A 17,229-nucleotide genomic window follows, 5' to 3' on the forward strand; every position below is an offset into this window, starting at 1 on the left:
TCTGCATTAATTCGGACATTGCTGTTGGTCCACAGCTGAGACTACTGATTACAAGGACTCTTGGCATCTAGGTCATTGCTAAACAGGGATAGCTCTACAGACTTACCAAATATGGAAGTAGTTCTGAGAGATTCTCTCAACAGAGGATGTTTGAGGATGGTTCATACATTCAATGTGGGTGTGTGAGGTGAGGTGAGGTGAGGTGTGGGTGAGGTGAGGTGAGGTGTGGGTGAGGTGAGGTGTGGGTGAGGTGAGGTGTGGGTGAGGTGAGGTGAGGTGTGGATGAGTTGTGGGTGTGGTGTGGGTGAGGGTGAGGGTAAGGTGAGGTGTGGGTGGGGATGAGTTGTGGGTGTGGATGAGTTGAGGCTGAGGTGTGTGTGTGGGTGAGGGTGAGGTAAGGTGTGGGTGGGGATGAGGTGTGGATGGGGATGAGTTGTGGATGAAGGTGAGGTGTGGATGAGATTAGGTGTGGTTGTGGGTGAGATGAGGTGAGGTGTGGGTGTAGATGAGATATGGGAGTGGGTGAAGTGTAGATGAGGTGTGGGTGTAGATGAGATGTGGGAGTGGATGAGATGTGGGAGTGGGTGAGGTGTAGGTGCAGATAAGGTGTGGGTGTAGATGAGATGTGGGAGTGGGTGAGGTGTGGGTGTAGATGAGATGTGGGAGTGGGTGAGGTGTAGGTGTAGATAACGTGTGGGTGTAGATGAGATGTGGGAGTGGGTGAGGTGTGGGTGTAGATGAGATGTGGGAGTGGTTGAGGTGTGGGTGTAGATTAGATGTGGGAGTGGGTGAGGTGTAGGTGTAGATGAGATGTGGGTGGGGGTGAAGTGTAGATGAGGTGTGGGTGTAGATAAGGTGTGGGTGTAGATGAGATGTGGGAGTGGTTGAGGTGTGGGTGTAGATAAGGTGTGGGTGAGGGTGTGGGTGAGGGTGAGATGTTGAGTTGTGAACATAAGGTGTGTTGAGGTAAGGAGTGGATGAGGTGTGGGTGTGATGGGGTGAGGTGTGGGTGAGGTGTGGTGTGGGTGAGTTGAGTTGAGGTGTGGTTGTGGCATTGGGCGGGAGGGTTTGGAGTTGGATGGAGCATCACTCATTCAGTAAGAGCAGCACATTCTCTCAAGAGATTAATTTACAATCTGTTGCTCTTTCTGCATGTTATCAAAATAATTTGAACAAAGAAGTGAGTGAATGTTGTTTTATGCCAAAGCCAGCACTATCCCAGCTCTACTTGTGCAGTCTGTAAATAATCCTGCTTAAGCAAGGCAGACCAATGGATGATTATGCAACACAATGATCCACTCTATTATGATGATACACAACGAGGTCACACGTCATCACCCCTTAATCTCAATTACCTGGCAATAACAACCATCCAGGGATACTGGGGCCTTTTTCGTTCTGGGATACCCTATAGGTGTAAATAGGAACACTTGGTGATTGACAAACAATCAAGTGAATTACTCAGGATTTGTCAGGCATATTATTGCTATCTCACATTCTCAGACATTGAAGAAAATTGCTGACGCGGCAGTATTCATTCACTCCTTCGTAATGATTCCTATCTTTATGGCAAGCCAACATTTTTATCAAACTAACCAAACAAAGGAGAGCCAATGTGAGTCTCTAGCCAACAGAGAGTAACTATTCTGCCAACAAAACTACAGTTCTCAGACATGCCGATTCAAAGCATTTCAAACAATGTAGCCTTGATGTTAAAACCTTCTGCAGACATTTTTATCTCAGTCATGAAATACCATCATGACAACTGAACTACAATTTGATGGAGTTCTCATTTCTTATAATTAATGTTAAACATGTCTACCATATAAATGGAATTTCTCATTTCTAATAATTAATGACACATGATTCCATGACTTTCTTCAATATCACCATATTTCTGCTGATTCAGCATTGTTCCAATTCGGGAATTCCCTAAACATCACTGCACGGATTATTGAAGAAGTTTATGCTAATGAAGGATCAATACTTATTTTGGACTGTCGCTTTACATGCTTACCACTGCTTAACTGTGCTGATGCACAAAGCCTGACTGATACTTTACACAGCTTAACTCTGCCTTTACAAAGCCTGACTGGTACTTTACACTGTTTAACTCTGCTTAACTGTGCTGATGCACAAAGCCTGACTGATACTTGACACTGCTTAACTGTGCTGATGCACAAAGCCTGACTGATACTTTACACTGCTTAACTGAGCTCTGCTTTACAAAGCCTGACTGATGATTCAACTCTATCAAAGATACACACTAAGAGAAAAAAAAACACCTTCTTACCTTTTATGTTTCTTTAAGTGTTACATCAAACAAACACAAGAATAGAATTAAATATTTTCATCCATTGTGCTATAATCATGATAATTGACACTGGCACAAACTCGACTGCATATCAAATACATGTATTATTAGTGTCGAGCTACACCCTTCTAGTGCTTCAGCCTAGCCGGAACATTAGATTGGTGAAGTGGCTAGGCAGTATCCAATCACGGTGACAGCTTGCAGTAATTGGAGGACAACGGCAAGATGGTCCGGCTTACAAGCCCTGCCAACTGTAGATTTTTAAAAAAAAAGATGGACTGTGTGTGTACCACAGAGTAGCCAAAGATGTATTGAAGGTCATTTCAAGCTGTATCAAGACATAACAGAAACACAACCAACAAGTACATGCATGTATCGTGATACAAATCGGATTGTGAGCATGGTATAGTGATACATATCAATCGGTACATATCGTCCCACCTCTACTGGTAAGGCACACCTTGGTCAACTTGTGATGAAGACAGCTGATGTTACTACATACATGTACAGTATATACAAATGGGGGCTTCATGAGAATGATGGCAACACCCTCTTAAAAAAATAATGAACAATATGAAATTATCCTGCAAGACCTCTGACCTAAATTAGGTGTGTGCTGCAATCCCATTGGTTGGAAACATTAAACAAGATTTAAATCCTGAAATTTTTTGAAGTTATAAATCAATGTATGTCTGAATTTACAATTCTTAAACATACTGATAAGTATTCATTTTATTTCAATTCAAAATTTTAAAAGAGTGCCATTTGGGTCGGAAAAATGGATACCACATCAAAAATATAATAAATTTGATCAAATGTATCAGAACACCTTCGATTTAGCTGGGTTATTTCCAACATTCAGCTAACCAGGCGAGTTAAGTTATCACGGTAGTATGACATCAACCATTGTATCATGACGTCATAGCATTCCAGGGTGAAGTCATGTATCATGCTATCTGGTCCAAACATAATTTCTGGGTATTAAATACTTACAATGCAAAAATGGGTACAAGTAAATATATCAGACCTGGGTACAAGTAAATAGATCAGACCTGGGTGGAAGTAAATATATCAGACCTGGGAACAAGTAAATATATCAGACCTGGGTGGAAGTAAATATATCAGACCTAGACCTTGGTACAAGTAAATATATCAGACCTGGGTACAAGTAAATATATCAGACCTGAGTACAAGTAAATATATCAGACCTGAGTAGAAGTAAATATATCAGACCTGAGTACAAGCAAATATATCAGACCTGGGTGGAAGTAAATATATCAGACCTGGGTACAAGTAAATATATCAGACCTGGGTGGAAGTAAATATATCAGACCTGGGTGGAAGTAAATATATCAGACCGGGGTGGCAGTAAATATATCAGACCTGGGTGGCAGTAAATGTATCAGACCTGGGTGGAAGTAAATATATCAGACCTAGGTACAAGTCAATATATCAGACCTGAGTACAAGTAAATATATCAGACCGGGTTGGAAGTAAATATATCAGACCTAGACCTTGGTACAAGTAAATATATCAGACCTCGGTGGATGTAAATATATCAGACCTAAGTACAAGTAAATATATCAGACCTCGGTGGATGTAAATATATCAGACCTAAGTACAAGTAAATATATCAGACCTGGGTGGCAGTAAATATATCAGACCAGGGTACAAGTAATATATCAGACCTGGGTACAAGTAAATATATCAGACCTGGGTGGCAGTAAATATATCAGACCTGGGTACAAGTAAATATATCAGACTTGGGTGGCAGTAAATATATCAGACCTGGGTACAAGTAAATATATCAGACCTGGGTGGCAGTAAATATATCAGACCTGGGTACAAGTAAATATATCAGACCTGGGTGGCAGTAAATATATCAGACCTGGGTACAAGTAAATATATCAGACCTGGGTACAAGTAAATATATCAGACCTGGGTGGATGTAAATATATCAGACCTGGGTTGAAGTAAATATATCAGACCTGGGTGGCAGTAAATATATCAGACCTGGGTACAAGTAAATATATCAGACCTGGGTGGATGTAAATATATCAGACCTGGGTACTAGTAAATATATCAGACCTGGGTGGATGTAAATATATCAGACCTGGGTACAAGTAAATATATCAGACCTGGGTGGAAGTAAATGTATCAGACCGGGTTGGAAGTAAATATATCAGACCTAGACCTTGGTACAAGTAAATATATCAGACCTCGGTGGATGTAAATATATCAGACCTGGGTGGAAGTAAATATATCAGACCTGTGTGGCAGTAAATATATCAGACCTGGGTACAAGTAAATATATCAGACCTGGGTGGAAGTAAATGTATCAGACCTGGGTGGATGTAACTATATCAGACCTGGGAACAAGTAAATATATCAGACCTGAGTACAAGTAAATATATCAGACCTGGGAACAAGTAAATATATCAGACCTGAGTACAAGTAAATATATCAGACCTGGGTGGATGTAAATATATCAGACCTGGGTGGAAGTAAATATATCAGACCTGGGTGGGAGTAAATATATCAGACCTGGGTACAAGTAAATATATCAGACCTGGGTACAAGTAAATATATCAGGCCTGGGTGGAAGTAAATGTATCAGACCTGGGTGGATGTAACTATATCAGACCTGAGTACAAGTGAATATATCAGACCTGGGAACAAGTAAATATATCAGACCTGAGTACAAGTAAATATATCAGACCTGGGTGGATGTAAATATATCAGACCTGGGTACAAGTAAATATATCAGACCTGGGTACAAGAAAATATATCAGACCTGGGTGGAAGTAAATATATCAGACCTGGGTGGAAGTAAATATATCAGACCTGGGTACAAGTAAATATATCAGACCTGGGTACAAGAAAATATATCAGACCTGGGTGGAAGTAAATATATCAGACCTGGGTGGAAGTAAATATATCAGACCTGGGTACAAGTAAATATATCAGACCTGGGTACAAGAAAATATATCAGACCTGGGTGGAAGTAAATATATCAGACCTAGGTACAAGTCAATATATCAGACCTGGGAAGTAAATATATCAGACCTGGGTGGAAGTAAATATATCAGACCTGGGTGGAAGTAAATATATCAGACCTGGGTGGAAGTAAATATATCAGACCTGGGTACAAGTAAATATATCAGACCTGGGTACAAGAAAATATATCAGACCTGGGTGGAAGTAAATATATCAGACCTGGGTGGAAGTAAATATATCAAACCTGGGTACAAGTAAATATATCAGACCTGGGTACAAGAAAATATATCAGACCTGGGTGGAAGTAAATATATCAGACCTAGGTACAAGTCAATATATCAGACCTGGGAAGTAAATATATCAGACCTGGGTGGAAGTAAATATATCAGACCTGGGTGGAAGTAAATATATCAGCCCTGGGTATAACACCATGGAGCCCAGGTGGAGTAGGACACCCAAGCAGCACTAGCGACCTATTCCCATGTCAGAATCCATCTACCTCAAACATGAACGACAAAACATCTTTGTCATAACACTAACACAACACAAAAGAACTGACGACCTCCAAGATCATGTAGATTCAAATACTAGCAAAAAATTGGAGACCAACACACACACACTCCACTTTTCCCCTACCCCCCACCCCCACCTGACAATTGTAACTACTTTTCACCTGCTATTAGCGATCAGACCACAGTAATCACATCAACAGCATACGCCCCAGGACAAGCTACTTTGACCATAACCTGATTCATCATCTCCTGATAAGATAGGTCAATGACCTCACAATTTCCCACCAACAGGAAATGTGACATTTATCTGTCCATACAAGTCACAATATTGGATTTGTCCTATCAAGTTAATCAATTGCATTTGTCCATACAGGTAATTCAGCCCCATTTATCCATACAGGTGCTAAAATAACATTTCTCTGTACAGGTAATAAACCCCCATTTATCCATACAGGTATTAAAATAACAATTCTCTGTACAGGTAATAGAACCCCATTTATCCATACAGGTACTAAAATAACATTTCTCTCTGTTCAGGTAATTAAGCCCCATTTATCCATACAGGTACTAAAATAACATTTCTCTGTACAGGTAATAAATCCCCATTTATCCATACAGGTACTGAAATAACATTTCTCTGTACAGGTAATAAACCCCCATTTATCCATACAGGTATTAAAATAACATTTCTCTGTTCAGGTAATAAACCCCCATTTATCCGTACAGGTATTAAAATAACATTTCTCTGTACAGGTAATAAACCCCCATTTATGCATTCAGGTACTAAAATAACATTTCTCTGTACAGGTAATAAACCCCCATTTATCCATTCAGGTAAATCAACAGTATTCAATCACAAAAGTTATGAGATAACATAACCCTGTATAGGTAATAATACCACATTTCATGCAGGTAATAAAATCAATATAATCCTATTTCTCATACAGCATTTTGCCATACAGGTAATAAAATATAATTTCTTCATACAGGTTATACAATTGTTTAAGGTTCCTTCGGGTACTAATATTATTGTAACAATATTGCATTTGTTCATACAGGTAATAAAATAACATTTCTTAAAATATGCTCTGAAAATTAAATGCTTTGTCCTTATAGACAAAAAGAACCCATTTGAAGATACATTTAATAAACAAATTCGACTACTTTAGTATTCTTATAACCTTTTCAATTTTCCTTGGTAATTTACTACTCAAAAGAAGTCAAAGAACACCTGATTTTTTGTTATGACTATAGTTAATCTGTCATGAATATCAAAGTGCTGAGAAACCAAGTCTACACCTGCACATACAGCAATTACAAAACTATGAATCAAATAGTTACTTGAACCATGCTTCAGGTAGCTACAGGTTCCCTACACTGTATTGGGGGGTGGCCCAGTAGTCTAAGGCACCACAATTTACTGTGCAGTTGCCTACCTTGGGCACGGCACGACCAGTAGTCTAAGGCACCACAATTTACTGTGCAGTTGCCTACCTTGGGCACGGCACGACCAGTAGTCTAAGGCGCCACAATTTGCTGTGCAGTTGCCTACCTTGGGTACGACACGACCAGTAGTCTAAGACACCACAATTTGCAGTGCAGCTGCCTACCTTGGGTACGGCACGACCAGTAGTCTAAGGCACCACAATTTGCTGTGCAGCTGCCTACCTTGGGTACGGCACAACCAGTAGTCTAAGGCACAACAATTTGCTGTGCAGTTGTCTACCCTGGGTACGGCACGACCAGTAGTCTAAGGCACCACAATTTGCTGTGCAGTTGCCTACCTTGGGCATGGCACGACCAGTAGTCTAAGGCACCACAATTTGCTGTGCAGTTGCCTACCTTGGGCATGGCACGACCAGTAGTCTAAGACACCACAATTTGCTGTGCAGTTGCCTACCTTGGGTACGGCACGACCAGTAGTCTAAGGCACAACAATTTGCTGTGCAGTTGCCTACCTTGGGCATGGCACGACCAGTAGTCTAAGGCACCACAATTTGCTGTGCAGTTGCCTACCTTGGGCATGGCACGACCAGTAGTCTAAGACACCACAATTTGCTGTGCAGTTGCCTACCTTGGGCATGGCACGACCAGTAGTCTAAGGCACCACAATTTGCTGTGCAGTTGCCTACCTTGGGCATGGCACGACCAGTAGTCTAAGGCACCACAATTTGCTGTGCAGTTGCCTACCTTGGGCATGGCACGACCAGTAGTCTAAGACACCACAATTTGCTGTGCAGTTGCCTACCTTGGGCATGGCACGACCAGTAGTCTAAGGCACCACAATTTGCTGTGCAGTTGCCTACCCTGGGTACGGCACGACCAGTAGTCTAAGGCACCACAATTTACTGTGCAGTTGCCTACCTTGGGCATGACACGACCAGTAGTCTAAGGCACAACAATTTGCTGTGCAGTTGCCTACCCTGGGTACGACACGACCAGTAGTCTAAGGCACAACAATTTGCTGTGCAGTTGCCTACCTTGGGCATGACACGACCAGTAGTCTAAGGCACCACAATTTGCTGTGCAGTTGCCTACCCTGGGTACGACACGACCAGTAGTCTAAGGCACCACAATTTGCTGTGCAGTTGCCTACCTTGGGTACGGCACGACCAGTAGTCTAAGGCACCACAATTTGCTGTGCAGTTGCCTACCTTGGGCACGACACGACATATGATGGTGTGGGACAGCACTCCATCTCTGATAATAGAAGACGATCCACAAGCATACACACTCTTCCACAATGACTGATTTGGGTCTACACAAGTCCAATGTCCCTGCAGTAATGGTGATTTCTGACTGCTATCACGAGTCATGAGTCAGGTATCAGAGTAGGTCTCAAACAACCCATGATTGCCGTAAAAGGTGACAACCCGTGATTGCCGTAAAAGGCGACAACCCATGATTGCCGTAAAAGGCGACTATGCTTGTAAGAGGAGACAAACGGAATCGGGTGGTCAGGCTTGCATGTAATCGTATCCCAATTGCATAAATAATCAGATCTGAACCAGAAAATCCAGTGATTGACATCATGAGCATCAATCTTAGCAATTGGGATATAATGACATGCATCAATTAAGTGAGTGAGCCTGACCAGCCAATCCTGTTAGTAGCCTCTTACGACAAGCATGGGTTGCTGAGGATCAATTATAACCCAGATTTTCACAGGAGGTTATGGGTTAGAAGAACAGGCTGATGCATGCAAATCATCCATGACACACATACATAACATACATGTACAAAGATAATCAAATAGATCAGGTATATTAAATTCATAGAATTACAGTTAACTCCAGAGCTAACAAAGTCAGACCTTGTTATTGACAGAACAAACTGATTTCTTATATGCATGTAGGATAAGCTATGTACAAATAACCTTCTCTACTCCGTCCACATCAGGAAGCTGCAACAGATTGGTTCAGAACTGCCATATGTAGCCTCTCGCTGTGGATAGCACATCTTGGACATTACAAACTGATTTAATTACTTGCTTGATTATTTGCTGATGTGAAGCTAGGTAGGATCAGCTACAACACAAATCATTTCCTTGTTCTACATCAGCTATATTCAACACAGTTGGTCAATATTACCACATCAGCTGGCAATGCACTTGGTGTCTCATCCCAGATGGAAGCATACCTGTCAATTAACAATGGCCACAGAGACCAATAATCAATACCGCTTGGAATGCTGTGACAATATTGGCGCCGAAGTTAGATGAATCAAGACCACAGTCGGCTATGGTACATACCAGTCCCCCAAACCTCCATCACAATGGACACAGGAAGACATTCACAATATCGGAACAAATTTACAAGTTGTCATATATACCGTCTCAAAACTGTCAGGAATCAATATCTGCCAGGACAGCACGACACTCGGGACACCAGTACCCAACCACCATAGCTTGTGTTATTAGCTGAATTCATAAACAACACACTTATGTCAGTAAAACAGATGCTGCACATCACGTCCGAGGTGACATGCAATGGCAGCAGCTTAAATCTGGGACGAGGATGTTGAGAAACGTTGGAGGAAGGATTACTCTTGAGACATATGGCAGGTGAAATGTACCATTGTCAGTAGCACCAATGACCCACAATGAAATACCAAGCATGCGGGTTGTGTTGTTAATCGCATCTATCAGCGAGTGGGGGATGGTGGGTAATTAGTGTACTGCCATCAAATGTCGTTCAGATCTGTGTTGTGATGTTGTGCTGAGTGGGGGTTGTTGGGTTGGGTCAAGGTCGCATGTGATGGCAATGCTGTCACTGAGTGGGCGGGGTGTGTGCTTAGTTACCGTCAACTGTCACGTGATGGCCATGGGACACGGAGCGGGTGGTTGGTGTGCCATCTTCCAGATGCAAGGGAGTTAACCATTGTTAACTGACTGTAAAAGTCCAGTTTCCACCCTTGCCGAACTAGGATGAAATTTTGGGGCTTGATCTAGAGCCATTAGTGTCACATCTTCCCGAGGCAAGAGAGTTAACTGACTTTAAATGTCCAGTTTCCACCCTTGCCGAACTAGGATGGAATTTTGGGGCTTGATCTAGAGCCATAAGTGTCACATCTTCCAGGGGCAAGAGAGTTAACTGACTTTAAAAGTCCAGTTTCCACCCTTGCCGAACTAGGATGGAATTTCTGGGCTTGATTGTATCAACACAGAGGCGGTCTTCTTATCTATAAAGGTGAGGTGAAATTGGGTTTAACGTCGCGTCCAAGATTATTGCACTTATATAGCCACGTGCATGCACGTGTATGTGTGTGTGTGGCTGCTTGTACTAGTCCGGACTGCTGCCGATTTGTAGTGCTAGCTCACTGAGATAATATACCGCAGTTTAACATGAATATCCCACTCAGACACAGTATACTGACTCCGAGCCGACCAGTCCTTGTTTTAGCCCCTTAATGCCCAACGTCAGACAGGGTAACAACAAGTACAATCTTTTAATGTCTGTTTGTATGACGCGGCCGGGATCAAACCCCAGACCTTCCGCTCTCTGGGCGGACGCTCTACCACAAGACCACGGAGGCGGTCCTTATCTATAAAGAAAACATATGGCATCATATTTTGCGATCCTCTCTTCTTCTTTGAATATTAAAGTATACTGCATCTTCCTGAGTCAAGGACGTTAACTGACTATAAACGTCCAGTTTCCGCCCTTGCCGAAACTGGAAAGGAATTTGGGGCTTGATCTAGAACCATTGGTATCTTGGGAATCAAGGCTGAATGTGATGGCCAGGTCACACTCAGTGGTTGGTTGGTGTGTAGGGTCAAGGTCACACATGATGGCAATGTCACACTGATTGGGGGTGCATGGTGACAGTGCCAAAACAGAGACCATGTACCAAGGGACGGGCCTCGGGGTTAATTGGAGACTGATCACTGCCGCACGAGACCAAGTGGCACTTTCACGCGAGACTGTGCGAGATTCGATGATTGACAAGAAAGATTTTCGTGAATTGACTAAATGTCCATCCCTTTACATATTTATCAATGTTGAGTTATATTAGTTTCTTTTTGTTAAAGGACAACTATAACAAATAAGTAACTTAATGTATACACTGACATTCATGCAAATTATAGAACGGAAACATCAAACCACATCCCACTGTTCTATTGTACAAAAGAAAAGGGAGTCCATCAGAAAATATCACTAAAATGATTACCTTGTTACTTTTTGTCAAACACACTTCATTCTGCTACGGGGCGGTCGGGTAGCCTAGTGGTTAAAGCGTTCGCTCGCCACGCCAAAGACGCGGGGTTTTAATTCACGACATGGGTCCCCCGTCGTGATATTGCTGAAATATTGCTAAAAGCGGCATAAAACCATACTCACTCACTCACTCATTCTGCTACACCTTACAGTACATGTATCTTGGTTAAACATTGTCATAACTAACTAACAGTAGATTTTAACATATGACCATTATTTTAAGCATGTAGCCATGCTAAAAATATTTTCAAAGTTTCTTTATGATTATTTGTGAATTTTAGAAAAAAACATTGAATATTTCAAGTGATAATCGCGTTGTTGAGATGCTGTTTGCTGAAATCTTCATTATAAAGACGTAATGTTTGGACTACTTTCTCTGCTAAACGACAGATAAAACTGATCAAATATTTTACTAATTAACAAAATAATTAACAAATATATTTTGATCAGAACTAATTAGGATGTCTTCACCATGATATATTTGTTGTAAAATTATTTTATTCCTTCCCTGTTTCTAATATTTTTTGTTGTCATACATGAGGCCTGATAAATTAATTACCAGATTCTCATCCAACTTTCGAAATAAAATGAAGTGGGAGGCATTTGACAAAGCATGCATGTTAATCCTGTTATTAACCTATCTGGTCATAAAGAGTGTTCATTGTATATCTGGACTTTGTTGTCTATTTTTATCAATTTTATTCAAAACTTCATTCATTACTGTTTACATTAATTTTGGTGAAGTTGTGTGTCAACTGATCATGCGATCGCTCCAACTCACTGTTATTCACAGTATGATAATCAGATTACTGCTAATGGTGCTTTGAAACTAACGTTAGTTGACAGAGAATGGATATGTATATCATAAAAATGCCATATTTTGACTCGTTTAAAGTTATATTTGTTGTAGTTTGACTATTACATGTCAACAAATTCTTTACGTGACCTAATTAGCAAAAATGCGGTCTAACGGTGACCCACCAAGCTGTCCATACGTAATACAATTCCAGCTGTATATTTAAGTGCTATGTTAATGGTTATCATTAATAATATATCAATTAATTCATAAAGCTGTAACAACAGTAACCCGATATCGGAATATACCATTGCTGAAAAAACAATAGTTTCAGATCCAATTTCTTCCAGTCAAGCACCAAAATACCTTCAAGTTATATACTATTGGGTATTCGTTAACCAAGTCACCGGCAGATCTGGGAGAAAATGTGTGTACAGCTGATTGCTATTTCCGGCTTAGATTACAAGACAAATATCTTAATCTCGGCATAGAAAACAATGCCTTGGAGAACAGGAAAAATAATTGAAATGGTAAACCATCATGTCTAGTGATGTTTTATTGCAATTTTCACATTTTCATTGCACAAGTGACCAAGTTCGTTACAGATCTTCTGTTTGTTTCCCCGAAGCAACATGACAGTTTTTGACTGCGCTCAGCCCAATGCTGAAATATCAGTGTAATGTCAGCATGTGGGCTTGAGGAGAAACGAAGGGAATTAACTCTCAGCGTTCTAGCATTGTGTAAGATAGTTTACTAGACTACGGAAGTCCTCATATAGGAGCATCTGTGCATGTGTCGTGCATCTTGACCGCTGACGGGAGAAAGGCAGCAGGGCGTCCCAGTGTATCCGTTACACTCATGGGTGTGGCAGTGATCCTTACTGATAATCTACTGCTGAGGCCTGTCTCTGGGCATATCATCTCTGGCCAATAGCAACTGGTGCTCTGGTCAAGGTCACATGTGATGGTGATTTTGGCGCATTGAGTGTGAGGTTGGTTTGCGATGACAGTAGGAAAGGCAATTGTTCCTCTGGTCAAGGTCATATGTGATGGTAATTTTGACACATTGAGTGAGGTTGGTTTGCGATGACAGTAGGAAAGGCAACTGTTGCTAGGGTCAAGGTCACATGTGATGGTGATTCTGACACATTGAGTGAGGTTGGTTTGCGATGACAGTAGGAAAGGTAACTGTTGCTAGGGTCAAGGTCACATGTGATGGTGATTTTGACACATTGAGTGAGGTTGCGATGACAGTAGGAAAGGCAACTGTTGCTAGGGTCAAGGTCACATGTGATGGTGATTCTGACACATTGAGTGAGTTTGGTTTGCGATGACAGTAGGAAAGGCAACTGTTGCTAGGGTCAAGGTCACATGTGATGGTGATTTTGACACATTGAGTAAGGTTGGTTTGCGATGACAGTAGGAAAGGCAACTGTTGCTAGGGTCAAGGTCACATGTGATGGTGATTTTGACACATTGAATGAGTTTGGTTTGCGATGACAGTAGGAAATTGCAGGCAACTGTTGCTAGGGTCAAGGTCACATGATATAGTGATGTGAACACATTGAGAGAAGGTTGGTGTGTGATTAATTACTTCAGTCAGCTGTCACAGAGGTCAAAGCTGCAATTGTGACATTGTCCTGCCTGGAGTGACAAGATCAGACCGATTGATTGATGTCGTTAATTACCAGACACACTCCCCGTGAATGGACTGTGAACCAGGAGCTGCCATGGACCTGCATCCGGGCAGGGCAGGTCAAATCCCACCCTGTGCCTTCATGGAGGCTACACACACCAGATTTACCATATACAGCACCCACATAAGAAGACACCCACATTTCATACACAGTACCCAGTTGACATAAGAGGACACCCACATTTCATGTACAGCACCCATGGAGCAATGTACACAGCAAGACTGAAGTCGATGACTTTAATGCACATGGTTTTAATCTTGAAACAAATTGTAAAATGATTGGCCACAAGCTGGTTGGCTGCAATAAATTGTTGAATGGGATTGGATACCACAAACTTTTGCTGTAAGTAACAATCTTCATGAAAGTTTAAGCTACTTTTTCAAGGAGAACACATAACATTTTCATCAATATTCACATTTTTGTAATCAATTCAGTATCAGGAGATATAATGTACTGATCCGAGAATGACAGCACCTCGGGCATTTAAACCATACAGGTGACGCAATGCTAATGTTGTTGCAGTTGATTATGAGCAGGAATTCACAAGCCATTGTGAACATGTACTTTAACAAGGCGCAGCTATAAGTCATTTTGCCAAGTTAAAGGGAAGATATAAACAAACAATAAAATGGTTTAAGTCGGAGAAATCAGTCCGGTCAGATGATTTAAGGTGATTCCTCCATTACAGATATTAGACTGTGAGATATACACGACCTACCTCTGCTACCCCTGTTGATCCAGATGGTACTGGTCCATGAACTCATCCATATCAACACCTGTCCTGATGGACAAATCACTGGATGCAGAAATGATCAATCTAGATATTCCACTGACTTGAAAGAAGGGGTTTTAGACAGATCCACCGAGTTCTGACTACAGGAACATTTGTAACAATGTCAAGACTACATTAGACATCAGTGACTGCGTGTAATTCATCAAAATTGATGAGACGTGATGAGCTACTCAGCTTCCAAGCTGGCGGAGACACTTCCTGAATCCAATACCCTCTGGACTCGTCACCCACACCAAGAAGTAGCGTGCTTTTAAAAATAATGATACGAGGGAAACTGTTTCATGTACATCTGGGATGCTACATGATTTCATAATCGCAAAGTGCCATACACACCACACATAATTAGTACTTGACATACAAGAGCAATATGAAATACACCAAGGACAACCTGTACTTACATATAAAACTAGGACATTCTCTTGTCCCTCAGACACCTGTAAAGGACAATCGGTACTCCATATACAAGTAGAAGAAGAACAAGCAGTTTCAGTATACCACAGATTTTCTCTAGTTTCATATACACCAAGGCCTGTCTCTGGTCCCATATACACCAAGGCCAATCTCTAGTCCCAAATACACCAAGGCCAATCTCTAGTCCCAAATACACTAAGGTCAATCTCTAGTTTCATGTACATCAAGGTCAATCTCTAATCCCATAAACACCAAGGCCATTATCTCTAGTCCCATATACATCAAGCCCAATCTCTAGTCCAATATACACCAAGGCCAATCTCTAGCCTGATATACACCAATGATAATCTCTAGTCCCATATACGCCAATGATAATCTCTAGTCCCATGTACACCAATGATAATCTCTAGTCCCATATACGCCAATGATAATCTCTAGTCCCATGTACACCAATGATAATCTCTAGTCCCATGTACACCAATGATAATCTCTAGTCCCATATACGCCAATGATAATCTCTAGTCCCATGTACGCCAATGATAATCTCTAGTTCCATATACACCAAGGACAAATGTGATTCATCATAAAACAAGGCTACCCTGTATACACCAAGGATGCCCTGATACCAAGGATGCTCTGATATATACACCTATACGCCAAGGACAACCTAAAGTCCTTAGACACCAAGGAGAATCTCTAGTCCTGGATACCCCAGGACAATCTGCCGATCTGTACTTCACATTCACACAAGAATACTCTCCAGTTCTGTATACACAAAGTCCACACACCAAGGATGCTCTGATATATACACCTATACGCCAAGGACAATCTAAAGTCTCATTTACACGAAGAATACTGTTATTCCCTGAACACTAAATGATGCTGTGTCCCCCAGAATGACCGTTTCCTACACACACCAAGGCTACTCACATGAAATATTCACCAGAGATGTTCTCCACCACACCCCCACGCCGTAGTTCAAAGTAACCACTGGCCTCACACTCCAGCAAGCAATGGTCACATATATTCCCAAATGAGCCCTCTCTGTACAAATGACCCCTGCCGAAACGATGCACAAACTACAATCACTTACTCACTCCATAGAAACAAATCCTATTACTCTCACTCCCACAGCTCAGTCGTGGCGCACGAAAGACAACTCAACTTGATAGAGAATGTACCACATCCAGCAAAGGTCAGTATCCATCTGACCAATATGCATTGAGACTGGGAATGTTACTGCCATAAGCCTGTTCAATAATGTCCCTTATCCACAGCGATCAACTGCGTCATTTGAAATACAGCAACAGAGGCCTATCATTCAAGATCTGTCTTACCAGCACCACAGTACAAGAGGTCCCTTGATGATTTCGTCAAGATACAATCTACTTCTGCAGCATACTGTCCCAGTCTCTATGTCCATCATTCCGCCTAGACACGTCAATATGACAACAGCATGGCCATTTATATTACTTCTTGATACCTACGCCAGAAACTGACAATACTCATCACTGAAATCGATACATCTTATCATCAATTTCGTCTTTGCACCTGGATGCTCATCCCGATCAAACCTGATTGGTCTGTGTCAAATTACAACTGTCTTAGATCAAAATTGTATTCAACCAAGGATCTTAGAAGTAAAGAATATGAAATATTGAAATATGACAATTTTTACGTAAATGTATATGAGCACTAGGTTTGTGAACATGTCAATTGCTTAACTGAAATAGACGAGAGTTATTATGAGATGCAGCTCAGTGCTGAAATAGTTCAAAGTAACCACTGGCCATCACAATGATTGATGTTTGACAGGTCTAATCAGACAATGCTGTAACTGACTGATTACCCTGATCTTCAGCGGGAGAGTAACAAGATTGAAATAGGTTGAAGGAAAATAGTACCTTCTCCAGTCTAACACACTAGGTACCTTTATATAATTTGCATCTTTTCATCTCCTTTCTTAAATATTTTGTAGTCCTTGGGCTAGATG

General features: G+C 41.4%; 1 protein-coding gene across 7 annotated transcripts in view; it reads right to left on the reverse strand.

Moving 5' to 3' along the window:
• LOC139450011 (phospholipid-transporting ATPase IA-like) overlaps positions 1 to 17,229 on the reverse strand; it is a 125,103-nt gene that overhangs the window by 69,896 nt on the left and 37,978 nt on the right. The window contains exon 1 of one of the 7 annotated variants that reach the window (XM_071231631.1): positions 9,655 to 9,714. The exons of the other annotated variants lie outside the window; for them this stretch is intronic. The gene's annotated coding sequence lies outside the window, so the exon portion shown is untranslated. Of the gene's footprint in view, positions 1 to 9,654; positions 9,715 to 17,229 lie in introns of those variants that run through there. 7 annotated transcript variants of the gene reach the window in all.

Source organism: Haliotis cracherodii, unplaced genomic scaffold (genome assembly GCF_022045235.1).
Source record: "Haliotis cracherodii isolate W230 unplaced genomic scaffold, xgHalCrac1.p SCAF_8, whole genome shotgun sequence".
Lineage (NCBI taxonomy): Eukaryota > Metazoa > Mollusca > Gastropoda > Lepetellida > Haliotidae > Haliotis > Haliotis cracherodii.